We start from the raw sequence: 27,395 nt of genomic DNA on the forward strand, positions 1-27,395 counted from the left end.
TCACTGCAGGTTGCCCAGGACCAAACCAGAGAGTCGGACCTGCATTACCACCATTTGTCCACCATCCAGAACTGTAATGTCAGTGCTGACATGTACACATAAGGAACTGTTGGACATTGAAACTGGGTCTCAAAAGAACTGTTGGCCCAGAAAGAAACTCACTACAGACTGGTTCATTTGCCTGTCACCATAACCATTATTGCTTGTCTCATTTTCGGTTCTTGTAAGTGTATTTCTAATAGCACATGATCTCACTCATCTAGGGGAAATAATGAACAACATAGACTGATGAACAAGAACAGACCCAGAAACAAGGAGGCATGGATCAGACTGTCGGGCCTCAGAGGGAGGGTAGGGGAGGGTGGGGGTAAAGGGGAGAGATCAACCAAAGGACATGTATGCAAGCATATGAGCCTAACCAGCGGTTAAGGACAACAGGGGGGTGGGGGCATGTGTGGGGAGGGGTGTGGGATGGGAATGGGGGGATGAGGACAAATATGTGATACCTTAATCAATAAAGAAATTTTTTTAAAAAGTTATGGAATGGGAGCCTGAGACCTGTCCCTGTTCTCCTTCACCGTATCAGTAAAATGGACTCATGACATTAATGGCATAATGTTAACATGTGAAGACTTGCTTCTGTTGCAGAACTCTCTGTAGACGTTTGCAAGCTTATTTCATCTACAAATAGAGTGTTTTAGTTCTTTATTTTAAACTGTATACCTTTTGTTTCTTTGTCTATTCTAATTGGCCTAGCTAGAATCTGCAATATAGTGTTGATTAGAAGTGGTAAGAGCAAAAACATTGTCATGTTCCTGATTTTAGGCGTTCTCAGCAGCATGACACATTGATCCACAATGAGAGTTGGAGCTATGGCTGTCTCTTGCAACTTCCATACCTTCATATACCTTCATGGTGTTGGGTGTCTCCACTGGGGTCCCCAGTCTGGCATATGCAGTAGTAGGACCTATTGGGTGATTATTCAAATATATTAAATCCTGGGGTGGTACTTTTGTGATGTTTTACTTGTTAGTAATGTATTCTGCTGCCTTAATAGTCCATTCTTCCTTTCTACCAACCCTGCTGCTTGTGGGCTATAGGGGAGATGGAACCTTCATTCAGTGTCCTGTTCTTTTGCTCAGTCTTACATATCATAACCTTTGAAGTGTGATACCCCCCCATGCAATTACTGTCTATTTGACAAGTGTAACCATATGTGGTACCCAGCTTCTCTAATCCCCTAATGGTGGCAGCTTGGTTTGCATGACTACTGGGAAAGTTTGAGTTAAACCAGACAGCATCTATACAAACCAAGGCATATTTACAACCCTCACTTTCAGGAAGGGGGGCCAGTATAATCAGTTTGCTAAACTCACACATGTTAAGAACTCTGGTGGATGGCCCAGACTTCTTTGGGCAAACCAAAATCTTAAGGGTACTTTTCAGTGTCTGACCCTTAACTCTGGAGTCACAGACACATCTAACTCAAATAGTAGCCCTGCTTGTGAGATGCTCAGGGCTTTAATATGCTATACTAGTATTTGTGCTTCCTGAAAGGAAACTTGCTTTAAAATTTTTTTTATTGATTGATTTTTAGAAATGAGAGAGACATTGATAAGTTGCCTCCCATATTTGCCTCGACTGGGGATTAAACCTGCATCCTTGGCATATGGGATAATGCTCTAACCAATGGAGCTACCTCTGATCCCCAGTCCCACACATGCCCTTTCTTTACCAGGTAATATGAGGGATAAAGGAAGTATGCCAGGTGGGGAATAAAAGTGCTCCCAAATCCCTAAATCCCTACAGAGCCTTACACCAGAGGTTGGATAGTCTTGCACCTTATCATTCCCAGCTTCTGCAATAATATGTGACTTACCTGACCAAATGACTCCCAAAACTTTATAGCATTGTCCGGGCCTTGAATTTTCTGATGGTTCATCACCCATCCTCTTCTTACAGATGTTCCACAAAAGAACTACTGGAACTAATAAATGGGTTCACCAAGGTTTCAGGATAGAAGAGCAATATACAAAATCAATTGCATTTCTGTAAATACAAAAAATTGTATTTCTGCAATGAACTATTTGAAATTGAAACTAAGAAAACAATTCTATTTATAAAAACAACCAAGAGAATATTTAGGAATAAATTTAACAGAAGAATTGCAAAATCTATTCTCTGAAAACTATAAAACATTCTGAAAAGACATTAAATACAATCTAAATAAGTGGAAAATATCTGTGGTAGACAATAATGGCCTCTGAAGATGTCAATATCTTAATCTGAAAAACCAGTAAATATGTTACCTTACACGGAAAAAGATACATTGCTGCTATGGCCACCAGGTAGCTCAGTTGGTTAGAGCATCGTCCCAATTAACCAAGGCTATGGGTTCGATCCCAAGTCAGGGAACATATAAGAATCAACCAAATAGTTGGAACAACAAATCTCTTTCCCTTTCACCCTCTCTCCCTTCCTTTCTCTTCAAAAATCAATTTTAAAAAATTAAAAAAGCAAAAGGGACTTTTCAGATGTGATTTGTTAAGCATCTTGTGATGGGAAGATTATCCTAGTTACCTTGGTCGGCCCAATGTGATCTGAAGTTTTATTTGTTTGTTTGTTTATTTATTTTGTTGTTAATCCTCTATTTTTTCCATTGGTTTTTTAGAGAGAATGGAAGGGAGGAAGGAAGAGAAAGAGCAAAACAGAGAGCGAGAGAGAGAGAGAGAGAGAGAGAGAAAGAGAGAGAGAGAGAGAGAGAGAGAGAAAGGAAGGAAAGGGAAAAGAAGAGAAGAGAAGAGAAGAGAAGAGAAGAGAAGAGAAGAGAAGAGAAGAAAAGAAAAGAAAAGAAAAGAAAAGAAAAGAAAAGAAAAGAAAAGAAAAGAAAAGAAAAGAAAAGAAAAGAAACACATAGATGTGAGAAAGACACAGACGCATCAATTGGCTGCTTCCAGCACAGGGCACAACCAGGCCTGGGATCGGACCTGCAACCCAGGTACATGCCCTAGACCGGAAATCAAACCTGCAATCCTTTGGTGCATAGGCCGATGCTTTAACTAGTGAGCAACACTAGGTTATTTGTTGTTTCTTTTAAGAGGGAGGCAGAAGGATAAGAGTTAGAGAAATTAAAACATGCTACACTATTGGCTTTTAAGATGGAGTAAGGGCCATGAGCCAAAAGCCATGAGGAATAGAGGTGGCTTCTAGAATCTGAAAAAGGCAAGGAAATGGATTTCCCACACACAGACATCTTTATTGCCACCCAGTTAAACTCATTACAAATTTCTGACCTGCAGAACTATCTTATCTAATAAAGAGGGAATATGCTAATTGACCATCACTCCATCACAAAGATGGCTGCACTCACAGCTGAGGCCAAAGTTCCCATAAGGAGCCTTAATTAGCAATCAGCAGGAACCTGAGGCTACGTCCTCCCCCGCCCCCGTGGGGCTTGACAGGGGACCTCAGGCTGTGCCCCCCACCCTGGCGTCAGACTGGAGGACCTCAGGCTGCACCCCCCGCCCCAGTGCCAGGCTAGGGGACCTGAGGCCACACCCTCCACCCAGCGCAGCTTGACAGGGAACTTCAAGGTGCACCCCCAGCACTGTGCCAGGGGACCTGAGGCTGAACCCCCCTGCCTGGCTGGGCTTGACAGGGGACCTCAGGTCATGCCCCCCACCCAGCGGGGCTTGACGGGGGACCTCAAGGTGCACCCCCAGTGCTGGGTCGGGGGACCTCAGGCTGCGCCCCCCACCCAGCAGGGCTTGACAGGGGACCTCAAGGTGTGCTTCCCATCTGGTGCTGGGTTTGGGGACCTCAGGCTGCTCCCCCTTCCCCAGTGCCAGGCCGGGGGACCTCAGGCCATGCCCCCCACCTGGTGGGGCTTGATGGGGGACTTCAAGGTGCGCTTCCTGTCCTGGTGCTGGGCTAGGGGACCTCAGGCTGCTCCTCCCACCCCAGCGCCAGGCCGGGGACCTCAGGCCATGTCCCCCACCCCGGCACCAGATCAGGGGACCTCAGACCGCAACCCCCACCCGGCGGGGCTTGACAGGGGACCTCAGGCCTTGCCCCCCGCACCAGCACTGGGCCAGGGGACTTGAGGCTGCACCCCCCTGCCTGGCGGGGCTTGAAAGGGGACCTCAGGCCATGCTACCCACCCAGCGGGGCTTGATGGGGGACCTCAAGGTGCACCCTCAGTGCTTGGTCGGGGGAACTCAGGCTGCGCCCCCTGCCCAGCAGGGCTTGATGGGGGACCTGAGGCTGCGCCCCCCTGCCAGTGGGGCTTGGCGGGGACCTGAGGCTGTGCCCCCTGCTGGTGGGGCTTGATGGGGGACCTGAGGCTGTGCCCCCCTGCTGGTGGGGTTTGATGGGGGACTTCAAGGCACGCCCCCTGCCCCAGTCTGGGCTGGGGGACCTCAGGCCACACCCCCCATCCTGGCGCCAGGCAAGGGGACCTGAGGCTACGCCCCTTGCCTGGTGGGGCTTGACAAGGGTGGGACGGGCTGGGTCTCACACGATTTTGAGGCGCATGTGGGTGGGCAGGGACTTGACTCTGGGTCCCGTGGTGTGCCCCAGACTCTGACAGGAGGAAGGTTTTCATATACATTTTACTAATTTTCTTTCATCTCTGACACTTCCATTATAGAGAAAGGGCAAATAGCAATATTAAATTATTTCCTCTAACTAATCCCCTTTTAATGTACATGAATTTCGTGCACCGGGCCACTAGTAAGATAATAAATTTGCATTGTTTTATGTCACTATGTTTGTGGAAATTTGTTACACCTGCAATAAGAAACCAATGAAAAACAACCCATGTTCATGGATCAGAAGACTTAATATTGTTAATATAGCAACACTTCCCAAATTGATCTACAAATTCAATACAATTTCTATCAAAATCCCAGGTGCCTTCTGTGAAGAAATTGATAAGCTGACTCTGAAATTAATATGGAAATTCAAGGAACTCAGCATAGCCAAAATAATCTCAGAAAAGAACAAAATTGGAGGACTCATATTTCCTGATTTTAAAACTCATTACAAACCTTTAGAATCAAGGCACTATTATACTGGCATAAAGACAAACATAAACAACAAATGTCAAGGAAATGTAATGGGAAAAGAATAGTCTTTTTAACAAATGGTAATAGTACAATTGGATATCCACATGCAAAACAATGAAGTTAGACTTCTTACCTCATATACCATTTATAAAAATTAACTCAAAATAAATCAAATATCTAAATGTAAGAACTAAAACTTTTAAGTTCTTAGAAGACATAAATATTCATTACCTTGGATCATGTTATGATCTCTTGGATATGACACTTAAAGGAATAAAATATAGACAAATAAAAATTAATCAAAAGTAAAAACTTTGTGCCTCAAAGGACAATATCAAGAAAATAAAAAGACAATACATGGAATGAGAGAAAATATTTGCAAATCTTATCTCTGACAAAAGACACATATCTAGAATATATAAGGAACTCTTTCAACTCAACAACAAAAAGACAACTTAAAAAATAGGTACAAAATATGAATACACCTTTCTCCAAAAAGATATACAAATAGTCAACAAACACATGAATAAATATTCAATGTCATTAGTCATTAGGGAAATCCTAATCAAAATCACGAAGAGATACCACTTCACACACACTGAAATATCTACAATAAAAAACAAACAAACAGATAATATCAAGTGCTGGTGAGGATGTAGAGAAATTGAAACCTTTATACACTGGTGGTGGGGATATAGTAAAATGGTGCAGCCACTATGGGAAACAGTCTGACAGTTTCTCAAAAAGTTAAACATAGATGCCTTGCTGGTGTTGCTCAGTGGTTGAATGTTGACTTATTAACCAGGATGTCACTGGTTCAATTCCTGGTCAGGGCACATGGCCAGGTTGCGGGCTCGATCCCTAGTGTGGGGTGTGAAGGAGGTAGCCAATCAATGATTTTTCTCTCATCATTGATGTTTCTATCTCTCTCTCTTCCTCTCTGAAATCAATAAAAAATATACATTTTTTAAAAGTTAAACATAGAGTTACTGTATGACCCAGTAATTCCACTCCTATGTATACATATACACAAGCAATTTGGAAGTGTGTTCACACAAAAACCTGGACATGAGTGTTCATAGCAGCATTTATGGACATGAGTGTTCATAGCAGAGTGAAAAATAGCCCTGACCGGTTTGGCTCAGTGGATAGAGCGTCAGCCGGTGGACTGAAGGGTCCCGGGTTCGATTCCAGTCGAGGGCATGTACCTTGGTTGCGGGCACATCCCCAGTGAGGGGTGTGCAGGAGGCAGCTGATCGATGTTTCTCTCTCATCGATGTTTCTAACTCTCTATCCCTCTCCTTTCCTCTGTAAAAAATCAATAAAATATATTTTAAAAAATTGAAAAATAACACAAATGTTTATCAAGTGATGAATGAATAAATAAAATATGGTGTAGCCATATAATGGAATATTATTCAACAATAAATTGCAAAGACTCAGAGAGTATTTTTTTCATTCTCTTTTTTTTTTCTCTCTTCTTAGCTCCAGGCATAAGTGAAATCCTGTCAAAATATCAGCTGACCACCTAGGTAACAAAACAAAGACTTTTGCTCCAAGCATTCTGTGCACAACTCCCCCCATCATGACTAGGGGACAGAATAATGCACTATATGTGAGCCTTGCAATGTGGTCTTGCAATAAATTCCAAAGGCAGAAGTTCCCATCAGAGCCTCCAGTGAAAAACCTGGGAATTTGCCACATAGGACAAAGAATACAGTGATTACAAGGTAGTTTAGCAGAAGATGCCAGTAAGATGGTAGAATAGTATATTTGAGCCCTCAAATCTCCACAGAAACATTAATTTTAACAACCAACTACAGAGGAGAATTCCTTTGTGGGAGCCTAGGAGTCCAGTGGAGAAGTTTCAACACCATAATGAAGCAAAATTATCTGAGGATAGACTAAACAAAGAGGGTAAGAAGAACATTCACCCCCTCCCTTAATGTGGCACAGGTCCGTGTTAAGAGAGATCCCTTTGGCCCTTTTTCTTTCCAGGGGAAAGGAAGAGAAAAATGAGGTCCCAAGTTTCCCAGCCTTTCCTCCCACCCAGAACACTGAAGGCATCAGCACAGCTGAAGAATCCGGGGGCAGCTAGGAGCAGGGAAAAAGAGTGAATGCTCTCAGCAGTCAGTATGAGGAACTCAACAGCTGGATGCAGATCCTACTAGATCCTCAGTCAGCTCATGAACTGCACCAGAAGCCCCACTCATGAGCCCCATGGTGTGCCTCACCTGCAGACTCCCCAGCTGGGAACTTGTACCCATTCATCAGCTATCTCTGCTATATGAGTACTAGTGGTGCTGTTAAAGAGATCTGTGGGCTAAGAGCTATTTGTGCTTGGGCACAGAATCACCAAGTTGGCCTTGAAGGCTACTCCAAAATGATTCCTTGAGGAGCATTTGGGGCAGAAAATGGGTGGGGCACCTAATGGAAGAAAAACCCAGGGCAAAAATGTTGTTTATTGGAGTTAGCTGAAATTGAATAGGCAATTGGAGACCATATGACAAGTCCAACCATTTTTGATTCTCAAATGTGGGTAGCTTTCTTAGCCCATTAGATAAAAATGGTAGAGGTGTTTGTGAACTGTCTTGCCAGTGTCTCAGAAGGTACAAGGGTGAGGTGTGGTTGAAGAGGTTATAATAATGTCAGGGGAAACTGTGATGAGGGCTTGCTGTGGCCAGCAGAAATTGTGGTTGGGAATTCCCGTAAAAGCACACATAAGAGGACGGGGAAGAGGAGCAGATGAGGACAAACAGTCTAAGTGAACAGTATTTGTAGGCAGAGGAACTTTGTTTCTGAATGCATATTTTGGTCTGCCATTATGGGGAAATGTGATACAATGCTGCCCTGTAGTCAGCAGAGAATGTATTCACAGTCTGACAGGGCCCTTAGTATAGAGTATGGTCATCAGGCAAGCACCAAGCAAATTTGGCAAAATAATATTCCAGTTTAATTCCATCAGTGAAGTTTATTTACGTAGTCCATCATTCCCAGTACATCTTAGTCTCCATTGTTGAGTTAGGCTGAGTTCAGTGTAAATGGGGAAGTAGCACAAACTTGGTGAGCAGCAAGTTGGTGACATGTCCAGGAGATATCATCTCTGGTGTAGGAAGCATAGGCATCTCCAGTGATGAGTCCAACTCACTGGTGGCCACCCAGGGACAGGTGATCCTCCCATGTGGCTATCCAGTTGGGGTATTGGTTATGGGCTGGAGATAGGCTAGCCAGACTGATATAACTGAGTTGCGTATCTGATGCCTGCTGCTAGTGGAACAAATTAAGAACTACCTGGGGTCATCAGAGGCACAATCAGCAACAGAACAGGTGGCTGCCCCTTCATTCCCTGAGGAGCTAATCTAAAACACGTAAAGATTCTAGGCACATTTATATCCCAGGCTAAAGAATCCCATCTAATAATAGACAAATATGCAAATTGACCATAACTCCAACACACCCACAAGCCACGCCCACCATCCAATCAGAGCGAGTATGCAAATTAACCCAAACCAAGATGGCTACAGCCACAGAGAGCAAGGTTTCCTAGGTAACAGAGGAAGTCAAGCTTTCCGCCTGCCCTTGCCAGGCCTAAGCCTCCACTCAAGCTACAAAGTTTCAATTATAGAAGGTAAACAAATTCAAACAAATGGTGGCAGAATGGAGCTTGAGAGAGCAGTCAAGGGTTGCCGCCAGCAACAGGGGAAGGAAAGCTTTCGGCACACCCTGGCCAGGCCCACCCGCTTAAGACAACAAAGTTTCAATTATAACCCCAACAGAAATGGCTGCCAGCCTCGGAGGGAGCCCCAGGTTTGGCTCTGATCCAGGCTACAAAGTTTCAATTGTAGAAGGAAAACAAATTCCAGATACCAGGGCCTCCACTTGGGTTGCCAGGGGTCGTGGCCAGCCTGCAAACCACCACAGGCCCCTCGCTCAGGCCGTCCCACACCCCAAGGGAACCCCCACCTGATCTGGGACGCCCTTCAGGGCAAACCAGCTGGCCCCCACCCCTGTACCAGGCCTCTATCCTATCTAATAAAAGAGTAATATGCAGATTGATCATCACTGCAACACACAATATAGCTGCCCCCATGTGGTCAAAGATCCTGCCCCCATATGGCCACCACAAGATGACCAGCAGGAGAGGGCAGTTGGGAGGCACCCGGCCTGCAAGGGAGGGCAGTTGAGAGGGACCAAGCCTGCAAGGGAGGGAAGTTGGAGGTGATCAACCCTGCAGGAGAGGGCAGTTAGGGGTGACCAGGCCGGCAGAGGAGGGAAGTTGGGGGCAAGCAGGCTGGCAGCAGAGTGGTTAGGGGTGATCAGGCTGGCATGAAGAAGCAGTTAGGGGCAATCAGGAAGGCAGGCAGGCAAGCAGTTGGGAGCCAGCAGTCCTGGATTGTGAGAGGGATGTCCAACTGCCCGTTTAGGGATCCGACTGCCCACCGGGATCGGGCCTAAACGGGCAGTCAGACATCCCTCGAGGGGTCCCATATTGGAGAGGGTACAGGCTGGGCTGAGGGACAACCCCCCTCCATGCATGAATTTCGTGCACCGGGCCTCTAGTATATTATAAATGCTATTTAGGCATTTCCAAGACCGACCTATGAGGAAAAATTATAATAGCACAGTCCCTGTAACTAGGTGGGTTTTATTTATGGGCTATCATAGGGCCAATTAGCTTGTGGAGATATTTTATGTTCAGAAATTAGGTGGTGGAGAAACCAAGATGGCGGCATAGGTAAATACCTAAACTGCAGCCTCGCACAACAATTTCAAAAATACAACTAAAAGACAAAACGGACATCATCCAGATCCACAGGAAAGCTGGCTGACTGGAAATTCTACAACTAGAAGAGAAAAACACAAGGAAAATCAGAGGAGCTGTGAAAGCCTGAGGTACGGAGACACGGGCACGTGTGTGCGGAGAGGATGGAGCTGGAGAGGATGGAGCCGGAGAGGATGGGCGGCTGAGTGCCTGGCAGGCATTCTCTAGCGGGAAGGAAATAAAAGCTCCAGACTGCACTGAACCCCAGCTCCAACTGCACTGAACCCCAGTACCGGGCGAGACCCTGGGGACCCAGGCTCATACTGGGGGAATCTGGGCTGTAAGGCGGAAACTCAGGGGAGCGGCGAAAGGCAGAGTTCCAGGGCACGCACGTGAATGCGCGCAGAGGACGGACTGTTGAGTGTGCCGCAGGATTGCTTTAGTGGGAAGGAGACAAAAGCTCCAGACTACGCTGAACCCCAGTTCCGATTTCACTGAACCCCAGTTCCGGGCGAGAATCTGGGAATCCAGATTCATTGGGGGAGAGACTAGACTGTTTGGCAGCGGGCGAAACTCGAGGGCGCCTTTCTCTCAGAGGTGCTTGCAGCAAGAACCGAGGGACACTGAGACCCAGGAACCTCATAGGGTGGGGCCAACGGGAAGCCAAGGCTGTAGGCTCCACCCTGAAGCTCCACCCTGAAACTCCACCCCATCCAAGCTGAGCACAGAGGCTCTTACAATTTTGCAAGTTTAGTTGAATAAGGCTGTCTCCTGGCGTAGACACAGCTGATCCTACAAAGCTACCCTACCAACTCAAGAAAGCAGCAAAAATGGGGAGACAAAGAAAGAGATCACAAACCAAAGAAATGGAGGAAAACAAACTACTGGACATAGAGTTCAAAACCACGGTTATAAGGTTTCAAGAATTTCCTAGAAAAGGCTGATAAATTTAGCGAGACCCTCAAGGATATGCGAGAGACCTTCGAGGATATGGAAAAGGACCAACTAGAAATTAAACATACACTGACTGAAATAAAAAATATACAGACACCCAATAGCAAACTAGAGGAACACAAGAATCAAGTCAAAGATTTGAAATACAAAGAAGCAAAAATCACTCAACTGGAAAAGCAAAAAGAAAAAAAGAATCCAAAAATTTGAAGATAGTGTAAGAAGCCTCTGGGACAACTTCAAGCGTACCAACATCAGAATTATGGGGGTGCTAGAAGAAAAGAGAGAGCAAGACACTGAAAACCTATTTGAAGAAATAATGACCGAAAACTTCCCCCACCTGGTGAAAGAAATAGACTTACAAATCAAGGAAGCGCACAGAACCCCAAACAAAAGGAATCCAAAGAGGACCACACCAAGACACATCATAATTAAAATGCCAAGGGCAAAAGACAAAGAGAGAATCTTAAAAGCAGCAAGAGAAAAATAGTTAATTACCTACAAGGGAGCACCCATACGATTGTCAGCTGATTTCTCAACAGAAACTATGCAGGCCAGACGGGAGTGGCAAGAAATAGTCAAAGTGATGAATAGCAAGAACCTACAACCAAGAGTACTTAACCCAGCCAAGCTGACATTCAGAATTGAAGGTGAGCTAAAGAGCTTCACAGATAAGAAAAAGCTAAAGGAGTTCATCAACACCAAACCAGTATTATATGAATTGCTGAAAGTTATTTTCTAAGAAGAGGAGGAAGAAGAAAAAGGTAAAGGTAAAAATTATGAACAACAAATACATATCTGTCAACAAGTGAATCTAAAAACCAAGTGAGTTAAAAATATAATGTATAGAATAAACTGGTGAATATAATAGAATAAGAGACTTAGAAAGGGAGTGGACTGACAACTCTCAGGGGGAAAGGGGTGTGGGGGTGCGGGAAGAGACTGGACTAAAACCATACACCTATGGATGAGGACAGTGGCGGGGGGAGCAGTAAGGAAAGAGGGTGGGATGGGAACCAGGTGGAGGGGAGCTATGGGGGGGGGGAAGGAACAACTGTAATAATCTGAACAATAAAGATTAAATTTAAAAATAAATAAATTAATTAAATTTAAAAAAGAAATCAGGTGGTGAGTGTTTTCAGACATCAGTTCCAGAGAGCCCATTGCCTGTAAAGGGATTCAATCTTTTGGTTGCCCAGATTCAGTGGCATGCTGGCCTGAATCCTTCCAAAACGCCTCTCCAACATCCCCTGTTTTTCCAACCTGTAGTGCAATTGCAGGCTGTAATGGTATTGCTCCAGCATTGTATCTATGTGATGGTTAAGCCTGAGGGATCTACCAGTAACCCTATCATCCAGGCCATGCAAAACAATAATAATAGCCACAGCTATGGAGCACATCAATTTTCAACCTTTTTCATCTCATGGCACACATAAACTAATTATTAAAATTCTGTGGCACACCAAAAAGTATAGTTTTTGCTGACCTGGCTGACATGACAAAAAAATAGGTATAATTTTTATTCACTCACACCCAATGGCTATTGTGTTGGCTGTTATCATTTTTTATTTGAAAATCTGAGGGAAAAGAGGTCAGTGCCTCTAACAATATAGTCAAGTGTTGCATGTTTTAAAAATTCTTGCAGCACACCAGTTAAAAAATGATGATATAGAGCATTGACATTTAATAAGCTTCGTTTGGGTTCCTTCTGGCTGAAATATTTGTGTATTATTAATGGTTGAGTGCAGTTGCTCTCAGGGAGAAAGTCATGAGTTACCTTGTCTAGCACGGGGTAAGTGCATGACTTGTAGCTTTCTTACCATACTCTCATCTCTGAATATGGCTCAAATCTACCAAGCAGCCCAGGCCGGTTTGGCTCAGTGGATAGAGCGTCAGCCTGTGGACTGAAGGGTCTCAGGTTCAATTCTGGTCAGGGGCACATGCCTGAGTTGCAGGCTTGATCCCCAGTAGGACAGTTGGACATCCTTCTCACAATCCAGGACTGCCTGCTCCCAACTGCTCACCTGCCTGCCTGCCTGATTGCCCTTAACCGCTTCTGCCTGCCAGCCTGATCACCCCCTAACCACTTCTCTGCAAGCCTGATCGACGCCTAACTGCTCCCCTGCTGGCCTGATTGCTCCCAACTGCCCTCCCCTGCTGGCCGGGTAACCCCTAACTGCCCTCCCTTGTCAGCCTGGTCGCCCCTAACTGCCCTCCCCTGCTGGCCTGGTCACTGCCAACTGCCCTCCCCTGCTGGCCCGGTCACCCCTAACTGCCCTCCCCTGCAGGCCTGATTGCCCCCAACTGTCCTCCCCTCCAGGCCTGGTCCCTCCCAACAGGCCTCCCTTGTGGCCTGGTCCCTCCCAACTGTCCTCCCCTGCTGGCCTGATCGCCCACAACTGCCCTCCCCTGCTGGCCATCTTGTGGCAGCCATCTTGTGTCCACATGGGGGCAGCCATCTTTGATCACATGGGGTGGCCATCTTGTGTTGGAATGATGGTCAATTTGCATATTGCTCTTTTATTAGATAGGATAAATTCTATCTCAAGCAAATCATAAGTGACTCAAGCAAATTGCTAATGACAGAGTGTGTAGGCCTTCAGTACCCCTCTATTTTTTTAAATATGTTTTTATTGATTTTAGAGAGAGAGGAATGGAGAGGGAGATGGAGAGGGAGAGAGAGAGTGAGGGGAGAGAGAGAGAGAGAGAGAGAGAGAGAGAGAGAGAGATCGGTTATCTCCATATGTGCCCTTACTGGGGATTGAACCCACAACTTGGGAATGTGCTCTGACCAGTAATCAAACCAGTGACCTTTTGGTGCATGGGACGACGCCCAACCAACTGAGCCACAGAAGCCAGGGTATCAGGGCCCCTCTTTGTTTTTTTTGTTTTTGTTTTCTTTTTCTTTTTTTTAAAATTTTTATTTATTTATTTTTTAAATTACTTTATTGATTAAGGTATCACATATTTGTCATCAACCCCCCCCATTCCCTTCCCAAACCCCCCCACACGCATGCCCCCTCCCCCTGTTGTCCGTGATCACTGGTTAGGCTCATATGCAAGCACACAAGTCCTTTGGTTGATCTATCTCCCTTGTCCCCACCCTCCCTTACCTTCCCTCTGAGGTCTGACAGTCTGATTAATGCTGTTCTTGTTCTTCAGTCTATGTTTTTCATCTTTTCCCCTAGATTAGTGAGCTCATGTGATACTAGGAATACACTTATAGGAACCGAAAATGAGACAAGCAATAATAGTTATGCTGAGAGGCAAATGAATCAGTCTATAGTGAGTTTCTTTCTGGGCCAACAGTTCTTTTGAGTCCCAGTTTCTATGTCCAACAGTTGTTTATGTGTTCATAACAGCAATGATATTTCAGTTCTGGATGGTGGACAAATGGTGGTAATACAGGTCCGACCCTCTCTGGTTTGGTCCTGGGCAATCTGCAGTGACTCACATCTGCTGACTGCTAGTATGGCAAGGCATGGTCAGCGTCTTCCATCTCTGGACTGTTTCTCTTCTGACTTCATGGCTGGAGCACTCCTGTCAATTCCTCTCTGTTGCAGGAATCCACATGGTCTCGGAGTTATTTTCTGAAAATATACAAACATATTCTCGACCAAAAGTTAATAAAGGAATATTTTCTATAAATTTGACTTGCGATCCTTTTTCATTTTTTTGCCCAAACGATTTTCCTTTGGCTTGTTTTGACACCATGTATGTTTTACCTGGGTGTCTTGCTGTTAGCATTACAAATGAAAGTTAATTTTCTAAAGTAAAAATTTTCTAGATGTAATTTATTTACAGGATATTTTTCCTTACATGATATTCTTCTACTATCCCCCCTTTTTTGGTTTAAATATTGGGAGGCTTTTGGAAATTTTATGCTGTAATCTTGATAGCTTTTAAATTTTACTTTTTTGCACTAAAATGTGACTGCTTTAGGTTCATTATATGTTATGCGATTTTACCATGAGATGAACTACCAATTAAATTTTAGTTAACACTTTAGGAACAGCTTTTTTGTCCAGTACAATTGATTTTTCTAGAGTATTTGCTTATTTTGATTGGCCAATTTAAATTAGTCTGAAAACTTGACTACTATTTTACTGTCAAATTTAATACTCTATCAACCATCTTGTTTTACCCTATAATTATTAGTGGAGAGGATTATTTGCCTTATTGAGTAGGCCCTGAGCATTCCTGGTGCTAGGCTGGATTTAGATATCATAGACCCCAGTTCCCCAAATCATGGGTGCAAGTCATCTCCATCAAGTCTTGTTGCAGTGAGAGGGCATCTGCTGTCGGCCAAGTCTCTGTTACCTGGGTCCCGATTTGAGCTGGGCATGTGAAGCTGAGCAGCCATGGGGGCAGGAGATCTCCTTCAGCAGGGGTGAGGGTTCAGGCCCCTGCAAACTTGGGGGGGTGAAGGTCTGTGCCCCACCGCTGTTGACCCCCAAGTTCACTCCTGATGGCCCCTATGCAACTGTGCCTGTCTTAGGTTGTTCCTTCCCTGAAAAATCTTACCCGTCTCTGGCTAACCAGCCATCCTCCGGGGCCAGCAGGGTGATGTGAGGTTTAGTTCTGTCTCCTTGGTCGCCTATGCCCCCATGGCCTCCACGCCCAGCACCTGCCTTGGGATCCCCTCGCCTGCTGGCAGGGTCCCAGCACTGATCACATATCTTGTGGAACCCAGGTTTCTTCTCCAAGGAGGCCCAGCTCACCCCACTGGGCGAGAGACAGATCCATGGTACCAGCCATCACGAGGTTTCAACCTTGGCATGAACAGAAGCTCAGGCAACAGCTGTGGACAATTGGATTGTGAGAAGCGGGTCCCTCTTGGCCAAAAGGGCAAGAGGGGCCAATTTAGAATGCTCAGGTGCCTTCCCAGGTCAGGGCCCCTCTTTGAGTGCGTATTAGGGAGTGTGTACTATCTTGACTGGAGGAGTGAGTCCTTGGCATCCATTCGGGGAGTCCCACCAGAAAAGCTAAGGATTTGCGCTTGTGCCATGAGGCATGACATAGTGTCAATGCATCCATGCCTATAAGGAGGAAATAAAGAGCCAGGAGGTCCAATGCCATAGGAAGCTGTTTGTGGTGAATGGTCCCAATAGTTATAACTGAATGAGTTTGTACACCTTTTCTTATTTCACTAGCAATGCCTTATAAGTAGAAGGGTTCCTTTTGGGAATTTAGAAGGATTGCCTGGAATGACAGTGACATGGGCCCCAATATTTAACAGGGCCATTTTTATTGTCTCAATAGACCACCAGAGTGGTAGAGGAGCAATTGTCGCTGGGAGTTGGACAAGCCCCAGGGAGCCACCAATTTCCTAGGATATGGGCTTAGGTGGCTGCCAATCCTGAAGGTTAGGGAAGGGGGCAGAGGGGTTAGATAGCAAATGTGTAGCAACTGGATGGATGGAAGAAAGGGGCTATAACTGGGATAATGCTAGTTTCAGAGCCTGGAGTTTAGAGACCAGCTATCCAGGGATCAAGTGGCCAGGAACTCTGAGTTTTCAAAATTCCCAGTAAAGGTTTGCCTGTGTACTCCTATAAGGGGCAAAATTAAATCTAGGGTTTATTGGAGAGGAAATGAGGCGCCCTTTCTGGTGAAGGAAATTCATTCGAGGGAGTCGGAAATCCCTCTCACAATCCGGGACCACTGGCTCCTAACTGCTCACCTGCTTGCCTGCCTGATTGCCCCTAACTGTCCCCCCTGCCGGCCTGGTCGCCTCACGCAGCCTACTGCTCAGTCCTTTGGTCAGCCCTCACTAACCCCCCCACCCCCGCCAACCTGGTCACCCCACGCAGCCCACTGCTCAGTCGTTTGGTTGGCCCTCACTAACCCCCCTGTCAGCCTGGTTGCCCCACGCAGCCTGTTCGGTCATCCATTGTTTTGGTTGCAACGGTCGCTTAGGCTTTTATATATATAGATTTTTTTATTGTTTTCAGAGAGGAAGAGGGAAAGATAGAGAGATAGAAACATCGATGAGAGAGAATCATTGATCGGCTGCCTCCTGCATGCCCCTTACAGGGTATAGAGCTTACAACCCAGGCATGTGCCCTTGGCTGGAATCGAACCTGGGACCCTTCAGTCCACAGGCCGACGCTCTATCCACTGAACCAAACCAGCCAAGGTTCATCAATGTTTCTACCTCTCTATCCCTATCCCTTTCTCTCTCTCTTGAATTTTTTTGAAAAAGCTAATTGTCAAGCACTTACACTGCAAATTTACATTACTGAACTATACACTTAAAATGGTTAATACGCTAAATTTTATAGTATGTGTTTTTACCACAATAAATAAAACAAAATAAAATAAATTGCATAGTTCCTTCAGCTTTATTTTTCTTTTTTAAAATCATCTTGGCTAAACTTATTCCTTTCAACTTCCATATAAACTTTAGAATCAGCTTGTCTGTAGCTACAAAAAGTCCTGCTAGGGTATTGATTGGAACTACATTAAATTTATATATCAATTTAGAAAGATTGAGATCTTTACAACATTGGGTCTTCTAATTCATGAACATAGTATGTCCATATATGTAGGTTTTATTTTATTTGTTTCATCAGTATTTTGTGATTTCTGGCATACAAATACTACACATGGTTTTTTATATTTATACATAAGTACTTTATTTATTTAGAGGTATTGTAAATGGTAATGTGGTTTTAAATTTCAGTTTCCAAATTCATTATTAGCATCATTATTCACCTTGCTAAATAAAATTACTATTTATTGGAGGCATTTTTTTTTTGGTAAGTTCCTTTGGACTCTCTATATCAATAATCATTTCAGTGAATAGAGGTTTTTTTTTTTCTTTTTAAAAATTTATTATTATTTTTTATTGTTTAAAGTATTACATATGTCTCCCTTTTCCCCCCATAGACCCCTCCCTGGCCACTCCCACCCCCCAGCACATGCCCCTACCCCCCCAGAGTCCATGTCCATTATGTATGCTTATATGCATGCATACAAGTCCTTTGGTTGATCTCTAACCCCTACCCCAAAACCTCCACTGCCTTCCCTCTGAGGTTTGATGGTCTGTTTGATACTTCACTGTCTCTGGATTTATTTTTGTTCATCAATTTATGTTGTTCATTGTATTCCACAAATGAGTGAGATCATATGATATTTATTTTTCTCTGACTGGCTTATTCCCTTAGCATAATGCTCTCCATGTCCATCCATGCTGTTGCAAATGGTAAAAGTTCCTTCTTTTTTATAGCAGCATAGTATTCCATTGTGTAGATGTACCAGGGTTTTTTAATCCACTCATCTGCTGATGGGCACTTAGGCTGTTTCCAAATCTTAGCTATTGTAAATTGTGCTGCAATGAACATAGGGGTGCATATATCCTTTGTGATTGGTGTTTCTGATTTCTTGGAATATATTCCTAGAAGTGGGATTACTGGGTCAAATGGGAGTTTCATTTTTATTTTTTTGAGGAAACTCTATACTGTTTTCCACAGTGGCTACACCAGTCTGCATTCACACCAGCAGTGCATGAGGGTTATTTTTTCTCCACATCCTTGCCAGCACTTGTCATTTGTTGATTTGTTGACGATAGCCATTCTGACAGGTGTGAGATGATACCTCATTGTCGTTTTGATTTGCATCTCTAGGATGATTAGTGACTTTAAACATGTTTTCATATGTCTCATGGCCTTCTGTATGTCCTCTTTTGAAAAGTATCTATTTAGGTCCTTTGCCCATTTTTTATTTATTTATTTATTTATTTATTTATTTAAATATATTTTATTGATTTTTTACAGAGAGAAAGAGAGAGGGATAGAGAGTTAGAAACATCGATGAGAGAGAAACATCGATCAGCTGCCTCTTGCACACCCCCTACTGGGGATGTGCCCGCAACCAAGGTATATGCCCTTGACCGGAATCGAACCTGGGACCTTTCAGTCCGCAGGCCGACGCTCTATCCACTGAGCCAAACCGGTTTCGGCGCTTTTGCCCATTTTTTAATTGTATTGTTTATCTTCCCTGTAAATTTTGGAGATTAAACCCTTATCAGAGATAACACTGGCAAATATGTTCTCCCATGCAGTGGGCTTTCTTCTTGTTTTGTTGATGGTTTATTATGCTGTGCAGAAGCTTTATATTTTGATGCAGTCCAATTTGTTTATTTTCTCCTTCATTTCCATTGCCCTAGGAGCTGTATCGGTAAAGATATTACTATTACATATGTCTGCTATTTTACTGCCTGTGGATTCTTCTAAGATTTTTATGGTTTCCCATCTTATGTTTAAGTCCTTTATCCATTTTGAGTTTATTTTTGTGTAGGGTGTAAGTTGGTGGTCTAGTTTCATTTTTTGCATGAATAGAGTTGTTTTTTTAAGCCAGCTTATTTTATTATTCTGATTGCAACCCTAATTTTAATGCAATTATACATTTTAATCACTTATTGATTTATTAAATTTATCTTTACTGTTGAAAGTATTACAGATGTCCCTTTTCCCATTGACCCCTTCACCCCCACTCCTGTCCCCTCCCCAGGCCTTCACCCACTCTTGTCTGTGTCCATGGGTTATGCATATATGCATATAAGTTATTTGGTTGATCTCTCCCCCCCCCCCCCCCCGCTTCCTTTTGAGGATCCTCAGTCTGTTTCATGCTTCCATGTCTCTGGATCTATTTTGTTTGTCAGTTTATTTTGCTCATTAGATTCCACACATAAGTGCAATCAAGTGATACTTGTCTTTCTCTAACTGACTTATTTCACTTAGCATAATACTCTCCAGGTCCCCGCATGTTGTCTCAAAGGGTAAGAGATACTTCTTTTTTTTTTAATTTCTTTATTGATGAAGGTATCACATATTTGTCCTCGTCCCCCCATTCCCATCCCACACCCCTCCCCACACATTCCCCCATCCCCCTGTTGTCCTTAACCGCTGGTTAGGCTCATATGCCTGCACGCAAGTCCTTTGGTTGATCTCCCCCTTTACCCCCACCCTTCCCTACCCTCCCCCTGAGGCCCGACAGTCTGATCCATGCCTCCTTGTTTCTGGGTCTGTTCTTGTTCATCAGTCTATGTTGTTCATTATTTCCCCTAGATGAGTGAGATCATGTGCTATTAGAAATACACTTATAAGAACCGAAAATGAGACAAGCAATAATGGTTATGGTGACAGGCAAATACTTCTTTTTTACAGCTGCATAATATTGCATTGTGTAAATGTACCACTGCTTTTTTATCCATTCATCTACTGATGGGCACTTGGGCTTTTCTCAGGTCTTAGCTATTGCAAATAACACTGTTATTAACAAAGGGGTGCATATATTCTTTCTGGTTGGTGTTTCAGGCTTCTTAGGATATATTCCTAGAAGTGAGATCACTGGGTCAAATGGCAGCTGAACATATGTATATATTTACATGTATGTGTGTGTGTGTGTGTGTGTGTGTGTGTGTGTATAAAATATTCTTTGTCCATTCATTTATCAACAGACACTTAGGTTGCCCCCATATCCTGGCTATTGTGAATAATATGGCAATGAACGTGGAAGAGCAGGTATGTCTTCTAGATCCTGGATGCAATTCTTTTAGATATTCACCCCATACCACCCCAAAGTGACATTGCTTAATTTCCTTTTCAAATTGGTTATTAGCAGTGTATAGAAATGCAACTGATATTTGTTTGTTGATTTTGTATCCTACATCTTTGTTAAAATCATTTATTAGTTTTAGTAGGTTTGCATGGGGGATTTTTAAGGTTTCCTACATATATCATGGTAAGATCACGTCAGTTATGAACAGAGGTCAGTTTATTTCTTCCTTTCCTATTTGGATGCCTTTTCTTCCTTTTATTTGTCAAATTCTCTGTCTAGAACTTCAGTATATTTTGAATAGCAGGGTGAGAGGGGGCATCAGATACTTTGATCTTAGAGGAAAAGCTCTAAGTATTTCATCATTGTGTATGTTAGTTGTGGGCTTTTCATACATAGCTTTTATTGCCTTGGGTAGTTTCCTTCTATTTCTAGTTTGCTGGGTGTTTTCATCATGAAATACTGTTGAATTTTTTTTTTCATTATTGATTATTGTATTATATATGTGTCCTTATCCCCCATCGCCCCCCCACTCATGCCTTCACCCCCCTGGTGTCTGTGTCCATTGGTTAGGTGAATTTTTTTAATGCTTTGTCTGCATCTATTGAGATGATCATGTGCTTTTGTCCTTCATTCTGTTAATATAGTATATTTCAATGATTTTCATATATTGAACCATCTTTTATTTCCAGGTATAAATCCTACTTGGTCATGGTATATAATCCTTTTAATGTGCTGCTGAATTCGGTTTGCTAGGATTTCATTGAACATTTTTGCATTAATATTCACCAAATATATTGGTATGTAATTCTGTGTCTTTGCTTGGTTTTGGTATCAGAGTAATATTGGAATTACAAAATGAGTTTGCAAGTGTTCCCTCTCCTTGATTCTTTGAAAGAATTTGAGGATTGGATTAATTCTTTTTTTTTTTTTTTACAGATGAACCAAGCACTTTAATTATAACAAGTATACACTCATTCGCTACTTAAAAAAAACACAAACAAACAAACAAAAAAACATTCAGGTCTATGTTAAAAATACTTCCTCTGTAGTTTCCAGAACATTGTTTTCCCATCACATTTCCCACTCAACCCTGGAGCTGCTGACTTGGAAATCACGTTTGTCCTGGGCACTGCAGGAAGCTCCAGGAAACTTCACCCACGGCATGGATTTCTCGATCCCTTGTTTTCCATCACCCATTGAAACAATTAGTTCAACTTAGCAGAAACATTTGAAAAATAGATCTTTGTGCAATAACCCAGCACCCTCCAGGGTTTTAAAAGTGAAGAATGTTACTTGTGCAAGTCAGAATCTGATACCAATTAAATAGTAACAGCTTTGCCAATAAACAAGAAAATGCTCTTCCATGGCTAGGAAGGGGATTGGATTAATTCTTTTTGAAATGTTTGATAGAATTCCCAGTAAAACTATATGGTCTTTGGCTTTTCTTTTTTGGGAGGCTGTTTATTACAATTCTAATCTAATTACTAGTTATAGTTCTGTTCATGTTTTTTTTTTTTATTTCTACATGATTCAGTCTTGGTAGGTTGTAGGTTTCCAGGATATATTTTTTCTAGGATATCAAATGTGTTAGTATATAATTGTTCATGTAGTTTCTTATAATCCTTTTATTGCTGTGACATCAACTGTCCCCTCTTTCATTTTCAATTTTAGGTGTTTGAGTATTCTTTTTTTTTTCTTAGTCTAGCTAAGGGTTTGTCAATTTTATCAATGTTTTCCTAAACCAACTTTTGGGTTCATTCATTTTTTTCTATTGCTTTTCCATTCTCTATTTCATACATCTCTGTTTTAATCTTTATTATATATTTCCTTCTGCTAATTTTGGATTTAGATTTATTTTTTCCCTAATTCCCTGAAATGTAAAGTTAGGTTGGTGATTTGAGATTTTTCTGTATATTTAGTCTAAGCAATTACCACTATAAACTTTCCTGTTAGTATTGCTTTCTCTGAATTCCTTAAATTTTATATTTTTAAAATAAGATTTACTGAACCCTAGCCGGTTTGGCTCAGTGGATAGAGCGTTGGCCTGCGGATTAAATGGTCCCAGGTTTGATACCAGTCAAGGGCACTGCCTGGGTTGTGAACTCGATCCCAGTAGGGGGTGTCAGGAGGCAGTCAATCGATTATCTCTCATCATTGATGTTTCTCTCTCTCCCCCTCCATTCCTCTCTGAAATAAAAATATTTTTTTAAAAAATAAAATAAAATCTACCTTTTATTGAGGTAGAATTAACAATTAAGTTGTATATATTTAAAATGTACAGTGTGATGACTTTACATGTGTAATTTTTGAAATAATTCTCAAAAACAGGTTAATTATCACATTCATTACCTCATCAATTATCTTTTTATGTATGGTTAAGATTACTTAAGGTCTACTCTATTAGCAAATTTCAAATATACAACACAGTATTATGATTGTAATCACTATCCATATATACAGTAGATCCCCAGAGATTATTCAGCTATAACTGAAGGCTTATACCCTTTGATCAGTATGTCCTCATCTACCCCACTCCTAAGCCCTTGGTAACCACATTTCTACTCTTTGTTTCTATGAGGATTTCCTCCCTCCCTCCATTAGATTCATATATAAGTGAGACGATACAACATTTTACTTTCACTGTCTGACAAATCTCACTGAGCATAATGTCCTCTAGGCTCATCAGTGTTGTTGCAAATGGCAGTATGTCCTTTTTTTCTTAGGCTAAATAATATTCCATTACACACACACACACATATATCTTCTATATACAGTCATGCAGTAATAGACACTTGTTTCTGATTGTTTTATAATTACTTTGTTTCTTTCTCTGCTGCTGTCATCCTTTGTGAATTAATGATTATTCATAGTGTTATGTACTGATTCCCTTCTCTTTATCTTTTGTGTGTCTACTGCAAGATTTTAATTGGTTATTGGTATGGTGCTTACATAAAATATCTTACAGTTTTAAGTCTATTTTAATCTGATAACATAACTCAATCACATACAAACTCTACCCTTTTACTACCGCCCCACTTTATGTTTTGATGGCCTGATTTATATATTTTTACATTGTGTTTCCATTAACAAAATGTGTAGCTATAGTTATCCTATCTAATAATAGAGTAATATGCAAATTAGGCATCACTCCACGACAAAATGGCGGCCCCCATACCCACAAGATGGTGGCGCCCAGTCCCCTCAGCCCCACTGCTGGAGTGTCTGGCCTGTCCCACCAGCATACAGAGCACATGGTTGCTTCCTTAGTGCTGCGGCAGCAGGAAGCCACCAGGCCCTGCACACACGGAGCCGGCGGAGGATCAGGGCATGTCGCTGCGGCAGCGGGAAGCCGCCAGGCCCCGCACACAAGGAGCCGGCGGAGGAGCAGGGCTTGGCGTCTTCCCGATGGTCACCGCGGCGATCGGGAAGACGCCAGGCCCTGCGCACACGGAGCCGGTGGAGGAGCAGGGCCAGTCGCTGCAGCAATTGGGAAGACGCCAGGCCCTGCGCACATGGAGCCGGCAGAGGAGCAGGGCATGGCATCTTCCCGATGGTCGCCGTGGCAATCGGGAAGACGCCAGGCCCTGCAAAGCCGGGCATGGCTGCTTCCTTAGTGGGGCAGTGGCAGGGAAGTCCCCAGACATGGCAGACAGAGCCCAGACAGCAGGGCTTGGGGGCTTCCTTAGTGGGCAGTGGCGGTGGGAACACCCCCAGGCCCTGCAGACAGAGCCTGGACAACAGAGCATGGGAGCTTCCTTAGTGTGTCCATGTCTGGGAAGCCCCCATGCCTGGCAGACAGAGCACACTGCAGGGCATTGGGGCTTCCTTCACATGGCACATGGTGGCAGCAGGCAGAGAGCGACAGCAGGGTATGGGGGCTTCATCTCCATGGCTGCAGGGAAACCTCCAGGCCCCGCAGAGAGCAGAGAACCATGCGGAGTGGGCCTAAGCCATCAGTAGGGACATCCCCTGAGAGCTCCTGGATTGTAGAGGGTGCAGGTTGGGCTGAGGGACCCCCGTGCACGAATTTCGTGCACCGGGCCTCTAGTTTTAATATATTTTCCCTTTGACCTTTTTTTCTTGGATGGCAGATTTTTTTCTTTTAACAGATTAAATATATCATATCATTCCATGTCCTTCTATCTTGCAATGTTTCTGCTGAGAAATCTGCTGATAATCTTTTAATGTTTTTTTAATTTTTTCATTTATAGTTTATATTCAATATTATTCTGTATTAGTATCAGTTATACAGTATGGTGGTTAGACAATCATATACTTTATAAGGTGTTCCCTCTGATATTTCCAGTACCCATCTGGCAGCATACATAGTTATTATAACATTATTGACTATATTTCCTATGCTGTAATTTACATCTCCATATGGTATATATATACAGCATAGGAAATATAGTCTGCTGATAATTTAATAGGAGCTCACTATGTGTGATGACTTGTTCTTCTCTTGTTGCTTTCAAGACTGCTTCTATGTCTATGACTTTTTAAAAATGTTTTTATTTATTTTAGAGAGGAGAGGAGAGGGATAAAAACATTGATGAGAAAGAAACATCAATCAGCTGCCTCCTATATGCCCCCTACTGAGGATCGAGCCCACAACCCGGGCACGTGTCCCAACCGGGAATCAAACATGCAACCTCTGGGTTCATGGGTTGATACTCAACCACTGAGACACACCAGCAGGGTTCTTTGTGACTTTTGACAATTTGATTAAATGTGTCTTGGTGTAGGTCTCTTTACATTTTTCCTAGTTGGGGTTTTTTGAGCTTCTTGAATTTGTATGTCCATTTATCCTCAGATTTGAGAAGTTTTATACCATTAGTTCTTCAAATAGTTCTCTGTCCTTTTTTCTCTTTCTTCTCTTCATGTATATATTGTTCCTCCCATTGATGTCCCCTCACTCTGTTCCCTTTTTTCATTATTTTTTCCTTTATTTTTTTCCTCTGCCTTAGTTATTTTGAAGTCCTTCTTCGAGTTCACTTATTCTTCTAAGTCTACTATTGTATCCCTCTTGTGAATTTTTCAGTTCTGTAAGTATATTCTTCATTTCCTGAATTTGATTTGTTTCTTCTTCTTAATTCCTAACTAGGTTGATATTCTATTTTGCTTTATGCATATTTTTCTGATTTTGTTTAGTTGTCCATCTGTGATCTCCATGAATTCATTAAGCATACTTATGGCAGTTATGTTGAATTATTTGTCTGGTAATTCATATATGGTTTCAGGTTATTTAATTTGTTCCTTTGAGTAGGCCATGTTTCCCTGTTTCTTTGTGTACTCTGTTATGCTCTGTTGGGACTATGACATTTGAAAAATCAGCTACCTCTCCCAGTCTTTGTGGTCTGGTTTGGTACATGGAAGACTTTCTATAATCACCCAGCTAGAGATTCAGGAGACCTCTAAAGCTTTTTCTGGCAGTGTGTTGTCCTAGGGCTTCTGTGTGTAATTGCCTAATTGAAGAGATTTGTCAGTTTCTATCATATGCTTATTTTTGGTGTCTGTGCTACTGCAACCTAGCTGGATGTCTACTAAGCCACATTACTGGAGCTCTATCTAGTGTCTATTTAAGGTACTGCAGACTCAGGTGTATGTTGATCTTTGTTCTCAGAGGCTCCCAACCTGGCACCTAATTCTTGTCAGAGATCCAATTCAGGTAAGACAAAAACCAGTCTCCTCAGACAGTTGCCCCATTAGTCAGAACGTTGGCTGTATGTTCTACTCTTACCTTTCTCTCCCCAGGGAGAATCAGGGAGTTGGGAATTTTCTTCCACCATGCCTACTATGCTGGGAAGAGGGTCTGTAGTGAGAGAAGGCTATAATTTTTTTTCTAAAAGGCTTTGATTCAGTTGGCCTCATGCTTGCCTGTGATGCAGGAACCGTTTAACTGGTTTCTTGACTTCTTACAAAGGCAATTGTTCTGTATATTGTTGTTAAATTGGTGTTTCTGTGGGGTAAGGAGGTTCTGGGGCTTCCTATTCTGACATCTTGCAGATGGCACTCTCCATGAGTCAAGTCATACTCTTTTTAAAAAGTTTTATTGATTTATAATTCACATACCATACTATTAACCCATTTAAAGTATATAACTCAATGATTTTCAATATATTCACATATATGTGCAACCCCCACCACAGTCAATTTTAGAACATTTTCATCACCTCAAAAAGAAACCCTGTACAATTTAGCTGTCAGTCCCCCTCATCCCCATCCTCTCCCAATCCTTAAGAAAACACTAATCTACTTTCTGTCTCTACAGATTTCCCTATTCTGGACATTTCATATGAATGGAATTATATAATATGGTGTCTTTTAAAACTGGCTTGTTTTGCTTAGCATAATGTTTTCAAGCTTCATCCATACTGTGGACGAAAAGGGCCACATACTAAACTTGACAAGCTCATGGAAGGCCTACGTGGTGATCTTGTAAACTCAGAGACCTAAAGTTACCACATAGGATGGTCTGAACTTAAAACTTTCTAAATAAAAGCAGTTTATGGCAGATAGTCATGTCCTAGGCTAGGATCTTCTCTGACAAAGGTCAATTTTCACCTTAAAACATACCATTGGAAAGTGAAAGTAATTTCCTTTTTCCAGACACCTCAAAGCACAGAGCAGAGACCACAAATCCCTTCACTGTTATTGAGTTAATTGTTGACTATTAACTATCCTGTACCCACCTATGTAAAAGATGTATGTGTCTATCATTTTACTTTTTTTATCCCATCCCAGAGGTTTCCCCACTTTGCTTTCTCTCGCCTCCCTAATCTATTACCAATGGATTTCATGCAACCCACTTGTGTTTTCTCTTTTGATTCTAATGTATAAAATAAGGTGCAAAACTGTCATTATCCGGAGCATAATCTCAATCCTTTGATATTTTGCTTCTTGGCAATCGTAGACAATTTGACTCAAAGAAACTCACAAAAATTATCTACAGGTTTGACTGTTTCTTACATTAACAATACTATAGAATGTATTAGTATAGGCATAACTCATTCTCTGCTATTCCTAACTGACATGGGATTAGCAAATTGATTATA

General features: G+C 42.7%; 1 long non-coding RNA gene across 1 annotated transcript in view; it reads right to left on the reverse strand.

The window, feature by feature from the left end:
- Positions 1-802: 802 nt before the first annotated feature.
- Positions 803-27,395, reverse strand: part of LOC307095737 — a 105,834-nt gene continuing 79,241 nt past the window's right edge. The window contains exons 3-4 of the long non-coding RNA XR_013813220.1: positions 1,880-2,049; positions 803-967 (exon numbers count right to left, since the gene is read on the reverse strand). This is a non-coding gene — a long non-coding RNA (uncharacterized lncRNA). The remainder of the gene's footprint in view (positions 968-1,879; positions 2,050-27,395) is intronic.

Source organism: Cnephaeus nilssonii (assembly GCF_951640355.1).
Source record: "Cnephaeus nilssonii genome assembly, chromosome: X".
NCBI classification, from domain to species: domain Eukaryota; kingdom Metazoa; phylum Chordata; class Mammalia; order Chiroptera; family Vespertilionidae; genus Cnephaeus; species Cnephaeus nilssonii.